Here is a 23,091-nt window from a genome sequence, read left to right as displayed (position 1 = left end):
ATTAATAAAACAATAGTTGAAAATTTGCAAAATGCTTATAACAAAATTGACAACACAACTTGAGGAGGTGATTTGAGTAATGCACGTAGAGCATTGATGACTACTATATCTAGTAAAAAATTGACACATAGAAAATAGGTACATGCAATTTCTGATGTACTACATATATCTAGAAAAACTGTCCAGAGATACATCAAGAGGAGAAATATGCTAGATGATAACATTGAGAATAATTGGGTGAATATTTGTAGAGTTCCTTGAAAAGATAGGATTTTTGAAGAAGTAAAAAGACAAGTTATTGAATTTTGGACCACACATTCTCGTGTTTCTTCCAACAGGCATGATACTATACAAATTAAAGATCAAGAAACAGGGGCCAAAATTGAACATCCAAAACATTTCATAGATATAACTCAAAGTGAACTTTTTGAAGCATTCAAACAAGAATTTTCAAATGTCAAAATATGTCAAAGAATTTTTGAGAGTTTACATCCTTCCTTTGTACGCATAAATAAGATGCGAGAAACTTGTTGTTGTAGAAATCATGTTGAATTTGGTCTACACTTGCAATCATTTAAAAAAGTTATAGCAATACTTGATCCTGATTTTGTCATCCCTAACAGTACAACACAATTTTTGAGGTCCATATTATGTGATAAATTAGAAGATTCAGATGAATTCAAAGTGCAATGCATCAAAAATTAGTGTGAAGATTGTGCAAATTTACACAAATTTTTTGAAATTATGCAAGTTGAGAATATTAATGAATCCACACCAGTTTCATGGATGAGATATGAATATGAGACATACCAAAATAATAGAGGGGATGAATCCAAAAAAATTGTATTGAAGGAGAGTGAATTGCATTATGATGAGTTCATGGCCAAGTTTCGTCCATTGATATATCCACATATCCAACATTGTCATGGTGCACGATGGCAAGCTAAACAGTTTCATGATTCCAAAAATTGTTTTCCACCTGGTTGTATACTTTCAATTGTAGATTTTTCTGAGAATTATACATTTTCACCTCATACAAAGCTCGAAAGCCAATATTATCATTCTGAACAAGTTGCAATATTTGTGCAAGTGAGCTATAGACATGCACAGTTTGAGGTGGATCAGATAGAAAGATTGGATGAAAATGAACACATCATCATCAAAGAGGTTCATTTCTATATTAGTGATGATAAAGTTCATGAAACGAGTTATGTGGCTCATTGTTTTGCAATGTTCTCTAAAGATATCAGAAATGGTGGAATAAATGTTTTAGAGCACTGGATTTGGTCTGATGGATGTGTAGGTTAGTATACACGAAATAGTTACACATTTATTTAACTTTATTTTAACTTGTATTTATTTGGACATGTCTATTTCTATTTAATAAATGTACTTGGATAATTGTAGATACTTATCATGTTTCACATTCACAGGACAATTCAAATATGCAAAAGCATTTAATTGGTTAGCAATGCAACATGCTAGAACCAATGTTAAGTTTTTATGGAATTTCTTTGAAAGTGGACATGGAAAAGGAGAGCATGATGGAGCAAGAGCATGTATAAAACGTGCACTTTGACAACATGAACTTGCAGGTAAATATATGCATTTTTAAAATGTACATGTTTAATACTCTAATAGCATATATTTTAAATTTTATATATACATGCATATTTTATGTACATATAGGGAATAGGATAGAGAGCGCAAATCAAATTGTTGAATGGTGCAAAGTTCATTTTGCTACTCAAGATACTGAATACAATAAGTGTTACTTTTGGGAGGTGGAAGGTGAACTAAGTTATATTTATTTTTAATGTCTTTTTCAAATCAAGTTGAGTTTTTAATTAAATATTTATTTTGAAATATGAAAATTAGTTTTTGTATTTATAATAGATATAGATCGATCTAATCCTTACAATTGTCAAACGATTCTTGGAATTAGAAGTTTACATCAAGTGATGACTACAGGAAACCATAAACCTCTAGTACTTAAAGTAAGAGAGAAAACATGTTTTTGTGATGACTGCATTAAGGACAATGTAGTGAGTGCATGTGAAAATATTGAGAATGGATATGTTTCACATTGGGATTTGAAGGAGATAGTTAGCAAGCCTCCTTTTGAAGATGTTGACATTTACATTGACATTCATGATCTTGTATATTCAGTTGATTATGAGCACATTTCTGATTTAGTTGTGGCAGGTTTGTGTGCATATATACATATATATAAATTAATATACATGTATATTTGTTTTAAAATTAATTTATATTTATCTTTTTATATACATGCAGGAGATATTTGCAGTTCAAGCCTTACCAGATAATGCAGAAAATGTGGACTATTATCTTTTAGGATGCACAAAAGCAAAACACAAGTTGCTAGAAGGAACTATAGATGCTGATGAACAATCATATCCAATTGGATCAGTTGTTATTGAAGGAACATATTATCAACAAACAAGGGTAATTGGTAGTGGTATTGAATTTATTGAATACAAGCCTGAAGAAAAGGTTTTACACTACAGTAACCATGCTATAGCAACCAAATTACAATTTGAAGCAGTACAAAGAAAAGGACGTCACGGAAATCAAAAGTGGAAATTTTATATTGAAGAACATGAAAAACTTCTAGAGATAATAAAAAGTAGAGAGGATCCTAACAATACATTGTTTGTGGAGCTCTAGTTTACCTATGTACTTATTGTGGAGCTCTAGTTGAGTTATGCCTGTATAGCTCTTATACTTTCATATTTAATATTGATAGGATATTTTTTTTATAAATTTTTGTACATTGGATCATTTATCTTGCATATGCAAAATTAGACATGTATTGTTACTTTTATTTAAATTCGACATGGATATCTCATTTAAGACCAGGTCTCTTAGGACCTCCCCTTAAGACAACCTTTTTAGTATTTGTATGTATTTGTATGTACATATAATCTTTATATGTTCTTATATGATACATTCTTTATGTTTGAATATAATCGTTATGTTCTTACTGTAGAACAAGATTTAGTATGCAAAGAACATTAACAAATAAAGTAAACATTCACAAACCAAAAACTAAATTCACGTATATGCTTAGACAAAGAAAGCAAAAAAGAAGTGCAAACCTCACAAGAGAAAACACTCCATGCTTTCTTGATTCTGTAGATGTGTCCTTTTGCTGTGGATGTATGCTCAAGATGCTCAAAAGCTGCTTCAATGGAGATGGGTAATGACAAATTGGTAGCTTTGTGAGCTCTCAATTTGGCATTATAAGGGTATGGGTATGGCTTTTGGCTCTCAAAAGGGCATGGTAACTTTAGCTCAAATATTATTGATGAAATGGCTTGGGAGGGGATTCAATTTATAGGCTAAGGGGTAGAGGGATGGAGGGCTTAGATGCAAGGATGGATGAAGGCTTAAGGAGGGCTAGGATGCACTCAAAGGAGAGCACATGGATTGTGCTTGTTTAGCAACAATGGGAAGGTGACACTTGTCACAAGGAGGATGAGTGTGAGAGGGTAGGGTAAAGGGTTGGTTAAAGGCATGATGAGTGGGGTTGAGTATGTAAGAGGGATGTAAGAGGAATGAGTGTGGAAGAGGGAAGAGTGTGGAAGATGGGTGTAAGAGTCATGAGTGGGCTTGTAAGAGTCTTTTATGTTTTGTAAGAGCACTCATGACTTAGTGGTTGGGTTTTTTGAGGAGAGACTTTGGTTTGGATTAGGAAAGTCTTAAACTTATTTAAGGAATGTGACAACATTAGGGGGTGGATTAGGCTTGGGTTTAGGATTAGATTAGGGATGTTAGAGATGTGCAAGTGGATGACATTAATGAGGGTGGGTGAGTTAGTGGCTAAGCTTGGTTAGTATGGGTGGATGGGGTGGATTAGGCTAAATGGAAGATTAGAGATAGGTTAGGGGTTTTTGAATTTGAGGATTTCATTTATCAAATAGATTTATTTAATAAATGGGGATTTTTGGAATTAGATAGGAGAAAAGGATTTAATTGATAAATAATAGATTATTTGATTTATCAATTAGGACTATAGATGATTAATTAAATTAATCAACTAGGGATGGCAAAGGATTAATCAAATGAGAATTTAATTAATGATGACTTCCTTTAGAGATGGCTAAATTAGATTACCAAAGTAGTGTAATCAAATTCAGGTGTCTACACTTACATGTATATGTTATATGAACTATGTTACATATTACATGTACATTATATTTTATTAATTAAATGCTGTTAATTATAGTTAATTAAGAATGTATGTCATTAAATATAGTTAATTAAGTCATTAAATAGAGTTAATTATTAAGACATTAAATATAATTAGATTAAATATAGTTAATTTAAAGGTTAAATATAGTTAATTATAGTTAATTAAGGCATGCCATTAAATAGAGTTAATTAAGTCATTAAATATAGTTAATACATGATCAAAATTAAATATAATTAGACTAAATATAGTTAATTATACAGTTAATTAAGACATGTCATTAAATATATGTTATATTGTTATGTACATCGACCATTAAAATTATATAGTTAATTACACTTAGATTAAGGCATTAAGATGAATAACTATACATATACATGTAAACTTGACTATTGAAAATGTGAATAACATATAGAAACATGTGCATAACACATACATAAGTTACATAAAAGATGAAGACATCAAAAGATCAATAAAATAGATGTCTACATTAAAAGATCAATAACATACATGTGCATATATCTAGAGAATATAATGTACCCATATCAAATGTATAAAAATAGATCATGTAGATCAAATGTCTGGAAATAACATATATAAAACATCAAAATCTCCATATAAACATGTATCTAGAAATAACATATAAAACATCATTTAGTGTCCATGATATAAACACGTATCTAGAAATAACATACAAAACATCAAAGTGTCCATATAAACCATGTATCTGAAAATAACATATAAGACATCAAAGTGTCTGGATATAAAATGTATGCATATGGAAATAACATATAAAACATCAAACTATCCATATCAATATGTATCTAGAAATAGCATGTGTGTAATAAAATAAAAGGCCACATATGATCTAATCAGCTACATCCCCCCTCCTTATCCTGGGCCTTGTCCCCAAAAGGGTCTATCAGCTGCATCTGAACCCTATGTCAAATGATAACAAGTGAACCATTTAATTATGTGTATAGACAAATTATATCAAGATCTACATGTAGGATCTATCGGTGTCTGTAGATCGACAAAATGTAACATACTATCACCCAAACCCTATAACACATACACAAACACACACATATACATTAATTTAAACACATAGACATATTATTTACTATAATAAAAATAAATCTAAACATATAGAGATATTTACCATAGCATTATGTAATGCTCTGCCGATCTGACTGATATCTGAATCATGTAATGAAAAAATAGTATCAGCATCCAAGTCAATAATGCATCCCTAATATGAAAGCATGGAAGTAAATAGACCAGGCTGTATGGTGCCATTGAGATCTTGAGTAGGAGGTGTGCTATAGGGTCCTGAGTAGCTGGGGCTAGTGCTGTAGCCTGGGCCTATGTAGCAGTAGGAGTAGTAGAAGGTGAAAGAATGTCCTCCTGCCTCTGTGAATCCTCTGGGACTGTTGTACGTGACAAAATATGTCTAATCTGAGAGCTCATGTCACAAAGTGGAATCCCTGAGAGTGTAGATAATGCTCAATATGCATATAAAAGATTAGATGCTAAATATGATGCCAAATGATGCAATGCATCCACCTCTAAGACTACATAAATGTCTACAGGAGAAGGTATGTCTACAACTCCATAATCATCATCAACAGGTGTGCTAGATGATGTAGCTGTGGGAGCGGAACCTCGAGACCATAGCATATATCAACTACATTGATTAGAAGAAATCTCATGTAACTATGTGGTGATGGTGGTGATGCTCGAAAAAATCTGTGTCCTAATTATGTCATCAGGAACACTCTCACCTGCAGTAGCCATCTGTGGACCCCTCGGCATAACCAAAAGGTTTTGACCCACCATTGCTCGTTTGTTAATGGGCACAGGAGTGTCCGCAGGTCTAAATCTATCAGAAAGTCTCCCCTGACCCTGCCAAACATGCCCTGGATAATCTGTATAGTCAACACCATAGTGTAAATGAAATTTTGCAAACAATTGTTTACAAAAATATAGGGGGAACTCATCCTTCTGTGGCCATCTATGATGAGTAGCCAACCAACGAGGATACATCAATGGTGCAACAAGTTGATTAGCACACTTCATCGTAGAGTAGCCTCTGACTTTGTGACGATCTGCATAAGATGGAAACATAGTTTTCACCATGCCAGTGGAAACCTTAGTGTCAATCTGTGTGTACTTCATAGTGCCAATGACACTGTGAGATAAAGAAGAATAAAATGTCTCAATGCTCATATCATCAAAAGGGTTGTATGATTCAACTGTCTGAATCATACAAAATAACTCCTCTCTCATCGCTATGACCTTCTCCCTATTAGGGAGGGTGGTAGAAGAGGAAAGCGAGGTATCCAAAACTTGCATAGCACGAGATAATCTCACCACTGTATCTCTAAATAACTGTTGTCTATCATGGGTGGAGGAGGTTGATCTATGTACTATACCAGACTCGGCACTCTGACCCCCACCATGAACACTGGCATCCCTAAGGATGCAGGAGCACGATCCCCAGAACCTGATGCCATAATGTATATATGAAAATAAATATGAGAATATGAATGTGAAGCTACAATCTGAGTGATAAATATCTAGAGATCTGCACATGCATATATATACAAATATAAACATACAAGTCTATTTAAATTAAAATAATTAAAAGTTAAATTTAATTTGAAACACATGTACATATAAATACACAACATTAAATTTATGGTGCTAAATGAACAATCATGTAACATACATATGTATTTTAAAACAAATTATCTTAGAGACCATATCTAATGTACATTGTAACGTGCTCATGCAAATGTGAAAAATAAATATTCGTACATGTACATGTATATGCAATAAAAATAAAATAAAATTTCTTTATTAAATGATAATTAATTGTACACATGTACATACATGCAATAAAAAAATATAATTCTTGACTAAAATCTAAATTTTGATGTAAATGCTTTGATGATTATGGGGAGTGTAGATGAGAATTCGGACATAGGGATAGAAAAATTTGTTACTAGATAAGTAAATGAGTTTAGTTAGAAAATGTTAGTTTACAATTTAGAACTCATGACTTAATTTAGTAGTTTGAATTAGAGTTAAGAATGTTAATAAAGTAAATGGGATATAGTTTTATTAAGGTTTATAGTAAGGCCAGTCTATTATGTGCTAGTAAACATATGAATACCTATTACAACCTATAACAGACGTAATGACCTAGTAGGAGTCCCTAGGTCCCCTTAACATATATATAAATAAAAATACCTAGAAATGTATCATGAGGTCATTATGTGTCATTTGATAATGTAAGAATCATCATTACCTAATAAGACCTATTATATCCTAATAATACATATTAAGACTTATTAGAACCTAAAAAAAATAGTATGACCTATTACGACTCCTATGTCCCCTTAAGACACACATGTATGGATAATGTATTGAAAAACGCAGTTGACATAAGTGATCTTAATTTGTTGTTTGGTAATATAAGACTCATTATTACCTGACAATACCTATTATGTGCTAGTAAACATATGAATACCTATTACAACCTATAACAGACGTAATGACCTAGTAGGAGTCCCTAGGTCCCCTTAACATATATATGGATAAAAATACCTAGAAATGTATCATGAGGTCATTATGTGTCATTTGGTAATGTAAGAATCATCATTACCTAATAAGACCTATTATATCCTAATAATACATATTAAGATTTATTAGAACCTATAAAAAATAGTATGACCTATTACGACTCCTATGTCCCCTTAAGACACACCTGTATGGATAACGTATTGAAAAATGCAGTTGACATAAGTGATCAAGCAATGTGTTGTTTGGTAATGCGTGACTCATTATTACTTGACAATACCTATTATGTGCTAGTAAACATATGAATACCTATTACAACCTATATTAGACATAATGACCTAGTAGGAGTCCCTAGGTCCCCTTAACATATATATGGATAAAAATACCTAGAAATGTATCATGAGGTCGTTATGTGTCATTTGGTAATTTAAGAATCATTATTACCTAACAATAATTAGTTGTTAAAATGAACATCATCAATACCTAAGTGTGGTTCATTCGGTTAGTAGAGGGCCTATGTTATGGTTAGAATGTGGTATGGGTTATGATTGTAGTTAATATAAGGTTATGTTAGAAGGTGTATTTAATGTCAAAATTAATTTCACCATAAGATATTATTGTTTCAACTCTAGATCCATCAGGTTATGTTAGAAACTAAATAATGTCCCCTAAAGGTTTGCTACATTTTTTACTAATATTTTTCTACATGTTTACCTCATAACCTAATATTTTTCTATATTTTAACCTAATGTTTTTCCTAATGTTTTTTCTAAATTTTAACCTAATGTTTTTCCTAATATTTTTCTATATTTTAACTTAGTGTTTTTCTACACTTTTAATTAATGTTTTTCTACATTTTTATCTCATTTTTAACTACATTTTTGCTAAAAAATTAATTTAAATACCATTCTAAAATAATATAAAATAATTAAAATAATTTAAACATATTAAAAAATAAACAATTTAAAGCATTTCACTCACAAAATACATCAAAAACAACTATTTTAAGTACGATTGACATCTATTAATCAAAAAATATGTTTAAAAACTATTAAAAAATGGGGAGGAAAAAACCACCAACCAGTTACGGCCGAAACCCTTAACCTGCTCTCCAAACATTTATGAACTACAATAGTAAAAATGATAGCCACTAGAGGTTTGCACCAGTTTTTATACCGGCCTGAGGTTTCGATCGAAACCCTTTCAGCCAAATGGGTTTGAATCAAAATGGTATGTGCCATGTAGGCACACAAAACTGCCATGTGTGTACCGTTGGAGCCGTTACAGCTGAAAGTGTTTCGGTTGAAACGGTACAAGATATCACAAACGGTGACAGAGCTTTGTGCTTTTACCCCCACTTTTGATGGATGTGTGCTTAGTTGTCATGCTTGTCTCATAGCTCTTTCTAGCTCATTCTTCAAGCATTCTAGAGGCCTTTATGTAGAAGCACTCCTAGTGTATTTGTACATATCTTTTCTTTATCTAAGAATACAATTTTTATATTTTTAGACCAAACTCTTGCCTTCTCTTGTATTTTTCTTCTTTGTGAGAGGTTTCTATGTACAAGTGATTCAAGGGCTTATGGATTTGATTTGCATTTTTTCTCAAATCCTACATGGTATTAGAGCCAGATCTATTGTAGCTTGTTCAATATTTGAAAAAAAGGAGAACGAAGGTTTGACATAACAAATCTGATATTTTTTGGGCTTTTTTCTTTATTTTTTGAAGGTATGATGACAATGATTCAGAAAAAAAAACTATAGAGATGATTTTCAAATAGTGATATCTCCTTCATACAAAAATTATTTTTTTGAGAAATCTTTTTTGTTTTGGGGTAGGATTTCATGATCTACACAACGGTGCAGGTTGTTTGAGATCTATGTTCCTAAATTTTTCTACAAATCACAAATCCCATTTTTTGCAACTTCAAAGGCTTCATTTGGGCTGATATGGACACATATTCCTATGCTATTTTTTAAAAAAGTGCATGATTTATTGTCTACTTTCTAGATCTAGAATGAGTTTGGAGTAATATTGAGTGAAAATAATACTTTCATGATTTTGTTATTTTTTGGCCTACAAAAAATAGATGATGATGCTAGTTTCATTTCATGTCTCAACCATTTTAGCTCCTATTTTTGGCATTGAAGTAGAGGCTTCAATTTTCTCCCTCTCTACATTTGGCATCTAGATTTTCTTCTCAGTTTTGTGCTTTCCTTAGTTGTTTCTTTGGTTTTTGAGAGATATATTTATACGTTGTGGGGGGAGCATTTCCTTTTCTGTAATTTACTTTTGAATTGACCCTTCTGCTTCTATATTCTTCTCTCAATGTTGGACCCCTCTATGGCCTCGCTAATGCCACACAACTATTACACTTGGAAAAAAAAATGACTCGGCTTCTTATGTCAAGAGGCTTACGGTCATGTCTAGATGAGAAGTAACCTATCCTATAGTGCCTCTTTTAGGTTCTTTAGCATAGAAATAGAATGGATGAAGCCATGGGATTAATTACAATAAACATTTTCGATAGTCTATTGTTTCATATGTATGGTTTGACCACTCTTTAGTCTATTTGGACCAAGTTTTACAACTTCTTTGGCACAATGAATGAGTTTTGGGCACTACAACTTGATGCAAAGTTGAATTCTTTGACACCTACTAACATTCCTACCATTGAGGACTTCTTGATGAAATTGAAATCTTTGCATTTAGTTTTGTAGGGATGTGGAAAAAAAAAATAGATGATGAGTGTATTTTTTTGATACCCTCAAATTTGCAAGGATAGTATCAAATATTCTCTTCCACTTTCTACTCCACTATGGATGCCTTGGGTACAAGAAAATAGATGCCTTCTTTTCATATATTTTGTGATAGATTAACTTGTGAGAAGTCCAATCTCACTTAGATGGATTCACTTATAGGTTGATAGTCACAAGCATTGCTTTCCAAAGATACACAGGAGCAGAAGCTAAAGAAAATATCATATTCCTCTTCCTAGTAATCTACTAGTCCATCATCCTCCTCTAAGAAGGAGAAAAATAAAATTGGGATTCCTACATGTTCTTATTGTCAAAAGGGAACTCATGATGAGTCACATTGTTTTCAAAAGAGATTTGGTGGCTACGAGAAATAGATTGCAAATTCGCAAGCTCTTATTTAGAAGAGCATTATTTCCTCTCCATCCTCATCTACCTCACAGGGGTCTCCCTTTCAGTCTTCTTCCATCGACATCTACACTAGATTTTGGATAGGGTCATGCATTATGAGCATCCATTGCATCCCCTTCCAAGGTACCTTGGATACTAGATTCATATGACATCTTCTCAAGGTGTCTTCTCCACTATTGAGGCTTCTCCTATTCCTCATATGCTAATGGGCAATAACATTGCCCTAAGAGTCTATGAGAAAGGTTTAGTTGGCATTCAAGATAGTCTATTCAATGATGTACTATATGTTCCATCTCTATCTATAAACGTTCTCTTTATTTCTTAGTTTATACATAGTGGATCAAGGAAGACAGTTGAGTTCGCTATAGATTTAGTCTTCATTCAAGATAGTGCAATAGGAGGCCTTATTGCTATAGGGATAGTTGATCATTCCACCAGTCTCTACACCTTCTTGCACTTTGGTCCACCATTTCCATTTTCCAAGCATAACTCTTCTCTTTCTTGAGAGCATCATGTGGTACATTCATGACACTTGAACCTTTGTATTGTTCCTGAGATCATTGTCTTGCCTCCCACACCACATCTAGTTGATGTCCTTTCTATTCAATAGGATTCTTCTTTAGCTCTACTTGAACCTCCAACTCCATTCATCAAGCCTCTATGAGCACTTGTTGAGTATTCTACAGAGGACATTCATCTCCTCTTTCATGATAGTGTCAACACACCTACACTAGTGATTCCCTTATAGGATCCTCATGTTTTCTCCTTTAAACATCTATTAGGCCTTCTAGTTTCACTTCTCATTCAGGGGTTTCCTTGTTCTATGCCCTTGTTTCTTCCACATTCAAGTTTTATTGGTTTGATAAATTCTATAGAGGCTCCATCATTCTCGAGGGGCTTTGGTGTCTCTTCTCTCTCTTATGGGGGGGCTGGTTGTACTTATGGTTTTGAGAGAGCCTCTTGAGCCATTTCTAATCTATGCTTAGGATTATGAAAGTTGTCCTTGGGGGGTCTTGTTCAGGCCTTCCTTCCTTCATTTTTGTTTTAGCATGTTTGTTCTATCTCTTTTTGGAATAGGGTTTTTCCCATTGGGTTTTCTCTATTGTATCTAGTTTACAAAGATTGCATTGCATTTTATTGCATTTCTACATGGGTACCTAACATGGCCTAGCATCTGGGACCCATTATGAATTTCACCATATCTTTTGTGAGCTTAAGAAAATTCCTCAAAGTTTCACTTAAGGGGGGGTGTTAGTGTAAATAATTATTATTTACACTCTACTTAAGTTTACTTAGGATGAGTACATTATTTTATTATTTATTAGTTTGACACCTAGTAGTATGTGTACTCTTACGTGTTGTCTTGTTGATAAAAAAGAGGTTAGAACTTTATTTAAGCACATGGTGCCTACAAAATCTCTACACAAGATACACCTTGTCATACTTATACTCTCATCTACAATTAAGGATAATCCACTTTTGGTGGATGTGTTCTTAGTTGTCATACTTATCTCGTAGCTCTTTCTAGCTCATTCTAGAAGCATTCTAGAGGTCTTTATATACAGGAACTTCTAGTATATTTGTACATATCTTTTCTTTATCTGAGAATACAATTTTCATATTTTTAGACCAAACCCTTGCCTCATCTTGTCTTTTTCTTCTTTTTGATAGGTTTTCTATGTGCATGTTATTTGAGGGCTTCTAGATTTTATTTTCATATTTTCTCAAATCCTATAGTTATTTCATGTTAACTTTGACAAACTAATTAGTATCAGTAACATGAGAAAGGTTAGAGGTTTTACTAAGTTGAAAAAGCCTAAAAATTTAATATGAAAAAACATGTTAGCTAGGCAAGATGACTAGGTCAAGTTTCAAAAGCAAAACCTACACCTCTAAGGAGATACTAGAGATTGTTCATACTGACTTATGTGGACCTATTGATGTGAAAAGCTACAAAGGAGACAAGTACATAATGTTTTTTGTAGATGATTATTCTAGGATGATGGCTCTCATTTTTTAAAAACAAAAATTTGATGCTTTTCAAATGTTTAAGTGGTACTTGGCTAGAGTTGAAAAAGAAATAGGAAAAAGTCTGAAATGGTTGAGATTAGATATAGGAGGATAATTCACATCAAATGAATTTGAGATGTTCTATAATGAAAAAGGAATCAAAAGATAGACATCTAAATCTTAAAACACCTGCATAAAATGGAATAGCTAAAAGAAGGAACTAGTCTATAATGGACTTTGCAAGAACACTTATGATGGAAAAGAATGTTGCTTTGAAATACTGGGGAGAAGCTATTACTATAGTTGTCTATACACTGAACAAAGTACAACTCAAGAAAGATACACATTCGACACCTTTTGAATTACGGTACATATATCCACCTAATGTAAAATACTTTAAGGTATTTGGAAGAAAATGTTACATTCTTAAGGATTTTAGAAATGAAAAAATTGATGCTCAAAGTGAAGAAGGAATATTCCTTGGTTACTCCACAAGAAGTAAATCTTACAAGTGTTGAAATACTAACATTAACAAGATTGTGGAAAGTGCAAATTTAAATTTTGATTAGTATATAGAAGTTCATGAGGAGGAATCAATGAAAGAACCAAAGGTATACAAATAATTTGCATATTTCTATGAAGGAATGCCCGCAGAAGAAAAAACCACAAATCAAATTGGAAGTCAACAACAAGTTTTAGTGATTTTTGAGTCTCACCCTATGAATGTTGAGTTGCATTCAAGAATCTAGCTGCATTTAGATGCCAAGTTGTAGAATGAAGAATTTGTATATTCTAATTCTGAGGTCAATACACATGAAATAGATGTTGAGATACCTAATAGAGATGCACATAGTGTCACCGAAGTTGAAAGACAAATAGAGAAAACTAGGATTGAACCAAGACTATCCAAGTATGTCAGAAAACACCATCCTATTGATAAAATTGTTGGAAACAAACATGCAAGGCTAATGAAAAGGAAGAAACTAAGAAGTGAGTCATGTCTACTAAGCATAAAAGAGCCCAAGATATTGAAAGATGCACTAGAAGATGGTAACTAGTACAAATCCATGGAAAAACAAATTAAGCAAATAGAGAAGAACAATACTTGGAGTCTAGTTCCTAGGCTAGATGACAAAAATGTGATTTGAACCAAGTGGGAGTTTAGAAACAAGTTATATGAAAATGGAGAAATCAAAAGGATGTAATTGACTATGGAGAGACATTTGCCCCTGTTGCAAGACTAGAAGGAGTAAGAATTTTTCTTTCTTATGCTACCTACAAAGGATTTAAGGTCTACCAAATGGATGTTAAATCTACATTTCTGAATGAGATACTAGAAGAAGAGGTTTACATAGAATAGCCATAAGGATTTATAGATGTCAACAATAAAGATATTGTATGCAAACTGCACAAAGCTATATATGGTCTGAAATAAGCACCAAGAGCATGGTATGTAAGACTTCACAAGTATCTTGTAAAAAATTTATTTGAGAGAACACATGATAAAAAAAAATTGTATATGAAGATAGAAGAAGGTAAAGGAGTTTTGTTATCTAAAATATTTGTTGATGACATAACCTTTGGAGGACAAGATGCTCTCTACAAGGATTTTTCCAAATAGATGAAGCATGAATTTAAAATATCAATGTTTGGAGAAAGCAAACTCTTTGTAGGACTGCAAGTACATTAGATGAAGTATTGGATATACATTACTTAGTCAATATACATCAAAGAAATATTATAAAAAATTGGACTAGAAGATTCAAAACCAGTAAGCACACCTATGACAATAGGACTCAAATTGTCCAAAAATGATGAATTAGTTGAGGTGAACCAAACAATGTATAGGTGTATGATTGGTAAGTTGCAATATGTTGTACATAGAAGGCTTGATATTGCTTTAGTTGTTGGGATAGTTGCAATATTTTCTACAAATCCCAAGGAAAATCATTTAATGGCTATTGAAAGAATAATGAGATACTTGAAAGGAACAAAGGAGTTTGGCCTATATTATAAGAAGGATGAAAAGTTTGATTTGAGAGCCTACATTGATGCTAACTAGGCTGGTAACATAAATGACAAAAAGAGAACTAGTAGAGGAGCACTTTTCTTAGGCAAGAGACTAGTAGCATGGACTAGTAAGAAACAAAGTTGTACATCACAGTCAACTGTTGAAGCTGAATATGTTGCTATTGATATAAACTGCACAAACATTGTATGGATCAAGCAACCACTCAAAGGTATGAAGGAAGAGATTACAACTCCAAGGATACTTTATTGTGACAATACAAGTGCTATTAACATATCAAAGAATCTAGTAATGCATGCAAAGACAAAGCACATTGCAATCAAGTATCATTACCTAAGAGAGCTTGTAGAAGACAAAGAGGTGAAGATGGAATATGTCTATATAAAGGAGTCTATTGTTGACATCTTCACAAAGCCACTACCTAAGGAAGCACATGAGTACTTAAGAGTTAAATTAGGGTAATACTCCTATCAAAGGCAATATAAGTAATCAAAGAACTTCCCTGCATCAAATAGGTTGATTGCAAAATATTATAAATTGGTGTAGAGGATCTTACTTTAGGTGTTGCTTGAAGTAATTAAAGTACTAGAATTCCAAATTAGTCACAAGCAAGGTGATAGAGGGTGAAACCTAGATATGCTACAAACTCTATATCTGCATATTATGATGCTAAGATGTTATGTCTTTGACATTGTTGTCAGAGAGAGATAAATAGTAGAAACTGATCAAATCTGAAGGATCAAAATAAATAGAGATAGAAATAGTAGCCAAAAGGGAGAACCAGTAGAAACTAATCAAAAGCTACAGAGAAAGAGAGATATTTTATTGATTGGCTAATTTATTGTTCTAAGAGAGAGCAAGTAAAAAGAGGGAGACATTGATTAGAAAGGATATCGAAGGGAGATCAGAGGAAAACACATGTATAAAGAATCTACCTAGTAAGAGTAAGTTATAAGAAAGAAACTCAAAGGAAGTCATAAGTAAGGAGTTTTTGTAACCTAATCAAAAGAATGAAATTACTAAAAGAGGGAGCAATTTTGATTTAGACATTTTCTTTGTGTTATTGACTTACTATTCTAATCTAGTCAGTCTAGTTGAATAAATTATTTTATCATTTAGGTGACTTGGTTGATTAGTTTGGTTTGCCATCAATGCCAAAGAGGGAGATTGTTGAAATCTAATTGAAGGATCATTACTAAAGAAGATTGTTAAAGTAGAAACTATATTTCAATCATTGTTTTTTTACTGATGTCAAACCTATTATTTGGTGGAAAGACAATTGCTTATAAGATTCAATTACTATCACTTACTTGATTGATGAAGATGATTTGATCAATGAGAGTTAACAAAAGCACCTAGAGGAAAGGTTATGTTATGCCTATGTAATGAAGAACAAGGATCAGTTAACATAGTGATGATATGATGTATTGATAATCTACTTAAGGTTACAAAGGTTGGATACTTAGAAACTTTAGAAGAAAAAGTTACTCAAAAAAAGTCTACCAAGCTTAACCAAGTTGGTTAGTAGGAGTCAAGAAAAGTTAGTTCAAGTTGAGTAGAAAATCAGCTGGTGTTGATTAAAAACTTATTCTAGTGTATGTTGAGTAAGTAGTGAGTGTCAAGAAAACACAATAGGTGTCAAGCATTAGTAAAACATAGTTGATGTCGAGTGAATACATAATTGATGCCAAGCAACACAGTATGTTCCAAGCATCAGAAGCTCAATAATGTCAAGCTTCTACATTATTGCACTAGTAAATTTGACCCCATTTTTAGACCAAAATTTTTGACCATCTATTAAAATGGGGTCAAATTCATCAGAATATGCAAGGAAATACATCTTTTTTTTTAAATCCATGCCTGTGTTGGTCAAAATTTTGACCAACATAGGCTTCATAATGTTAAAATAAAAAAAGTTGTATTTCCTGTGAAGATAAATGCATGTTTGTTGAGTGAGAAAAGTAAAAGGTCTTTGCAGTGTGAAGGTAGTAGACATTAGCATCAACTGGGGCACCATATCAGTACATCGACTCCCTCCTTTTGTTATCTACAACCTAGGGACAATGTGATTCTGGTTCATGTGTGCCCTGCAAGTGTCCTTTATGATGTTGTCTGGGGTTCCATTGATCTCTCTATTGCAGACAAACATATAGATGAGGAGTCGTAGTGAAAGCTTGAAGATGACTTTGAAAACTTCACATCTACTAAGGCCACTAATCTGGCACAGCCCCTTGTGGATGCCCATATTCCTTTTAAGATCCACATCATCAAGGATCATGATATGAAGGAGTATCTCTATTTGGACATCAAGAGACTTGGCCTCAGTGTAGTTATAATGGCGATTCGATGATTTGGGGCTTCCAGGAGGAACTCAAAGGGTAGGCTTGGTAGCATCAGTGACTACTGTGTTTACCTCTGCATCTGTCCTATTGTAGTTATCAGGTATCCTAATGAGGAGAAGGAGTATAATCTTTTTGAAGTGTAGCCCACCAAGCTGCTGAAGAATTTTGAGTTGGAGATTAAGTTGTACCTGAGGAGGATGAGGTCGATGAAGTTCATTCATAGGTAGGTTTCTATCTTTTTATCTTTGAAATTTTGTGCTTTTGATTGACTGTGCTATTTTGTGTTGCGATTTTTGTGGAGTTGACTTTGTGTGTAAGGTTTTGTATTGGATAATTTAAAGAGTGGGCATTTTATTTTGTTTTTTTTCCAATAATTATTTATAAATTCTGGTGCTTTTGGTCCAAGTTAGGGTTTTAGTGTTGTTGTTTTAGGGCTCTTGGAGATGTTTTGGTTTAAGTTAGGGGTTTTGGGAGGTTGGTTTTGTGGTAGGGTTTATGGTGATTTTTTTTGGCATAGGCTTGTATGCTTTACAAGTTTGGATGAATGCCATGCTATCATGTATGCTGTAAATAGGATTGGTTAGATTTAGAATCAATTTGGATCAGGTAAAGTACAATGGGTATAATTTTTTTTGGTTTGAATTATGAAAAACATGGTGTATGTTTCATTAAATGGATACAATTTTTTTAAAAACTTGCAAAGTTGATTTTTTGGGTAGGGTATAGTGAGATTATCTAATTTTTGTTTGGGTATTTTGTCATGATTTTCTGTAATGAATGGTGTAACTATAATTGTTTATTTTAGTGTCATCATATGAGATCACTAGTACATTTCCTTAATTTATTTGGAAATATTACCAAAATCACAGCTCCTTATTAATTGTAGTAATACATATGCAATTTTGTTGAGTGATCTCTAAAGCTAGATTATGTTTGTTGTATGCCCTATGACAGCTGATTTTCTTTATGTGGTTAAACTTGTTTGTAATAGCCCCAGTCAAATTCATGATCAATAGTTCCATATCAATTTTAGTTGTATTTGTAGTCTACTTATTGACACAAGAATAAATACCTATCTCAACGAGGAAAGAGAAATGTGACTTGTTATCTCTATCATGTTATGAACCTCAATCACTTATGTATGATGTCCAATATGATCAACTTGTTGCTAGAACACTTGGGCATCTTGTATGGTGCTCTACAAAACCCAACCACTCTGACATAAGTGAGTTTTGAATTGGATGATCCAATTGCCCTAATTTTTAGCTAAAATATTGCCTCCATTTATTCTTGCTTGCATAGATAAAAGCATCAAATAATATCTCTTTTGGCTTTTTGATCAGTTTGTTTCATCTAATTTTTCATTACCCGATTTATCTTTTTTATTTACAATGTGTTCTTCTCATTATACTTTATACAATTGTCCTATTTGTAAAGAGGATTTTGAGGTTTCCACCGGTAAACACTTTTGATAGCAAGGTTTTCGTGAATACGATTATATATTTTTCTTCTATTATAAGAACAAGGTGGTGGTTGTATATATTTTTTGTCTCGTGACTTTTGCAAGATATAATGGAATGCATATTTAACAAGCTACATGGTCTCAAGTGAGCATGAGGACAAATGCTTAAAATGTTCACCTTGCATTGAACAAATTTTATGACAATTACATTTACATGTTGCTTGATAACAAGATTCCCAAAAGAATAACATGTATAATAGTTGCAATGTCATTGAAATCCATGAAACACTAGTTTTAAACTTTAAAAGTGCGTAAAGTGGTGCATAGACAATTTTGAAAAGAATCTTCATTATCGCACACCAGTTATATAAGACAATGGTTTTAATGATCTGAACTTTGCAAGCATACTGCACTCAATGAATTTTTGTAAGTTGAGAAACACACAATGCATGTAGGTGGAGGCTACTTACTCAACTTGATGATAAAGGCTTATAAGGATTAAACACATCCTTAATAGGATTGAGATGTGCATGCTAATCTTTTCCCTGGATTTTTTACTCAATTTTGAGCTTAGGATATGTGCTAAATATTTCACACAATGTTCCAGTTTGCTTTAATTACTAGCATTTTTTCCCTTTCTTATCTCCTATGAATGATAAGTGTTGATTTTAGCAGAATGTATTCCTATTTGTAGAAGAATATCCTTTATGTGCTGAATAATATTGCTAGTTTACTTTGACCTATAGGATTATTCACTTCACTTATTATTATAACAGTCTGAGGAACTCTTGGCCTTCATGTTCTATAAAGGGTTCTAGTTTGATATTGTTTTAAAACATAATTCATAAATCACAATAAGATGGAGACAATTTTGAAATTAGGACATTCTATTTAGGGCTTTTCAAGCTTATTTGTTTGTTGGCTATCATGGTCCTATAAGCTATTTGGTCTCATTGATGTTATAAAAATATTGATCATTATTCCATTCAATCATGAAACAAGACTTCATAATTTCAAGGTCGGGGTCACACTACTAGACTCTTCATCAGATAAAAGAATGAAGTCAACCAGTGTAATAATTATGTCCAAGATTTATGTTTTTACATAATCATGGGTCTAATAATAAGATTGAAATGTGCTACTCTTAATGGAATTTTTGACAAAGAATGAAAAAAGACAACGAAGCACCCAATGAAGGAACTAGCTTCAAGCAAAGTAGCTAACCACAACAAATACCTTTTGAAAAGGAGCAAGAATGTCAAATTCGAAGATTGTAGCTGATGTGGCTTCAATGAATGTTGCTAAATTGATCAAGAAATATTCAACTGAGATCCCCACTATTGAAAATGAATTGTATAGAGATCCAAAGCCAAAACCTATCAGTGAGTTACCAATGAAGATTTTCCAAACAAAGCAGTTGTTTGATAAACCATCAACTAAGGTTTGAACAAGCACATAAGCAACTCAGTTGGAGAATGGCCAAGTATTGTGTGATGAGGTTAAGGATGGTGTGATTAATAACAATTTTCTTTCTGAATCCCAACAATATTCTAGTTTTGTGACTCATGAATTTGAACATCTAGGGGACAAATTGATCAAATTAATGGATTGCAATATAGAGTTTGTAGCTGTGAAATTTTTTTTCCTTACTAGCCTAAATAAAATTAGACGCACAACTAGTCTTACTATTATTTATCAAAATTTACATATAGGTAGGTTGGGATAGGCTCGACTGTAGATTTTCAACAAATAGGCTGAGATAACAAGAAATTATTGTGGTATAGAAAATGTTGTGGGTGCCCTATGCACATCAATATGGGACTACATGACATGAAAATTAGATTTTTGGTTGTCATTTGGAGGGGCTTCATTCTACAATGGTTGTATGTTGTGAGTGCTATTTTTGGGTAGGGGATGCCTTTAAACTTTCTGCTTCGAAGTTTCTAGTTAGAATGCTTTTCTTGGTCTAATGAGCAATGTTTTGTTATGTTTAGTATAATATCATATTAATGTATAGGGTGTTTATAGAAACTATTGTTTGCTGGTGTTTAAAGAAACTATTGTCTAGAATAGTAGAACAAGGTGGTGCATTCAATTAATTAGCCCTTTAACAATATGATTGAATGAATGACTCAAATGTTGTCAATGTGGCCAAAGTAGCCTATGGGACCTCCTAGGTAATGAAAACACTCTAAAGTAGGTTAGTTGGAACATTAGACCCTTTGTAATTGCTGTGTTAAGTGTGTTCATGGACATTTAATTTTGATCACTAGGTTTTCTGTCATGTCTCATTGTTTTTTCAAAAGTGCCTAAATTGCGCTTTCTAAAATCTCCCAAAAAATGGAGTGGATGTCATTGTATGTTGGGAACTCTATGATAAATTTCACTCTAGCTCTACCACTCCTATGTTGCAAAGTATTGTCTCCTAAATCATTCTTCCCCAGGTACCTACCTGTTTCACTCAAATGATAAGAACTTGTCCTAAGCTGCATTATGGGCACTTTAGCTCTGCATTCGATATTTGCTCCTTAATATATGCTTTCTATTTTTGATCTTCAAGGGTTTGAACTCTTTGATATAATTGTCTTTTTTGTGCCCTTTTTTTTTTTACCATATGAGACTTCTGAATTTTCCTTCACGAACTTCTTTATTCTATCATTGTTATTGGGATTTTTTTTGCACATCAACTTTCCATTTTTTGTTCTTTTGGTATTTTGCTTCATCCACAATCTCTTCCTCCTTTCATGTCTCACCTCTGTGAAATGTAGGCCAACGATTGTTTTACAAATTCATTTTCCTTAACATCATAAACCTCTTTTGGGAGGTGATGATGGATAGGGGTATTGTAGACACCTAAAAATCCTTTAGAAAATAAAGTACTTTTATTTTCTAAAAAAGTGCCTAATGACATCATCAGTAATTAATTAATTATTTATTTAATTAATTTATTTATTTTTATGCCATTAAATCCCTTTATCTTAATTAAAAATATTTAATTAAGGAATCCCTCCCAAAAATGTTTAAACCTTATTTAAACATTATTTCCTTATTTATTAATTATTTAATTAATAAAATGACCAAAAATTCCAAAATAAATAATTTATTTATTTATTGCCCAAAACTTGGCCAATTTCTTTAAGACCACTAACCTCTTCCAAAATCTTCTAATCCTTCTTTAATTTTGATTAAAAGCTAATCCCATCATTTCCTACCCCTAATCCTACCTCAAAATATTTAATTAAGATTAAATATTAATCCTCATGTTTACTAAAAATATTTTAATAAATATCTCCTCAACCCAAACCCTTGAAATAAATAAAACTTTATTTATTTCCTAAAAACCTTATTTATCCTCAGCCTAGGAAGTTCTAGACTCTTCTAGAAAGTCTTCATCCTCATCCGAAGCCTAGACTTTTCTAGTAGATGTCAATCCTTATCTTTGACCCTAATCCTAATCCCCCCCCCCCCAACCTTGTCACATTCCCTAAACATGGGTTAAGACTTGCTCACCTAAGCCAAAGTCAACAAATATCTCCTCTTTCACCCACCCTCATTAAATGACATCCACTTGCCCATCTCTAACAAGCCTAATCTAATCTTAACCCAAGCCTAGTCCAAGCCTTAATCATTTGCACATTCTTAAGTCAAGCTTAAGACTTTCTTAATCCAACCCAAGTCAAAATATCTCAACTCTCTCACAAATATCCCAACCATAAAACTTTATGAAGCCTAAAAAGACATAAATGACTCTTACAAGCCCATTCATTTCTCTTACAAGCCATTATGAGGGTCTTTGTGAGCTTTGAGACTCCGTTGTTGACCCCACAACCCCTCTTGCTCTAGCCAATGACCCTGCGACATGTGTCACTCCTTGATTGATTGTAAGGAAGCACAATCCATGTGCTTTCCTCTCATTCAATCTAAACCTTTCATAAGCTTTCTCCCATCCTTGCATCCTAGCTCTTGATCCCTTAATCCCTTTGCCTATTTAAGGAGTCCTCTCCCAAGCCATTTTAACACAATCACCCATAGTAACAAAGTAATGCAATTTTGATCATGAAGTAAAGCCATAATGCCATTTTTGAGAAGCCATTTTACATCAAATCCATTCACCCAAGCCAAAATCCATGAAGAACACCATTGAAGCCTTGGGAGAATCGAGCATACATCCTATCTAATTAGACAACGCTACTCAAAAAGAGACCTTCTTATTGAGAGAGCCCATTAATGGCTCATATTCTCAATTGAGAGCTCATCTTTGTCTATCTTGAAGTTATGTTTAT

At 32.9% G+C, this 23,091-nt stretch overlaps 1 pseudogene; it reads left to right on the top strand.

Moving 5' to 3' along the window:
* Window positions 1-9,058: 9,058 nt before the first annotated feature.
* LOC149539378 (universal stress protein PHOS32 pseudogene) lies at window positions 9,059-17,569 on the top strand (annotated as a pseudogene).
* The last annotated feature ends 5,522 nt before the right edge of the window (window positions 17,570-23,091 follow it).

Source organism: Cupressus sempervirens, chromosome 9, assembly GCF_028749045.1.
Source record: "Cupressus sempervirens isolate cs-2001-9-10 chromosome 9, ASM2874904v1, whole genome shotgun sequence".
Taxonomy (NCBI): Eukaryota; Viridiplantae; Streptophyta; class Pinopsida; order Cupressales; family Cupressaceae; genus Cupressus; species Cupressus sempervirens.
The sequence above is the reverse complement of the archived record's forward strand: the minus strand, read 5'-3'. Positions and strand labels throughout refer to the sequence as shown.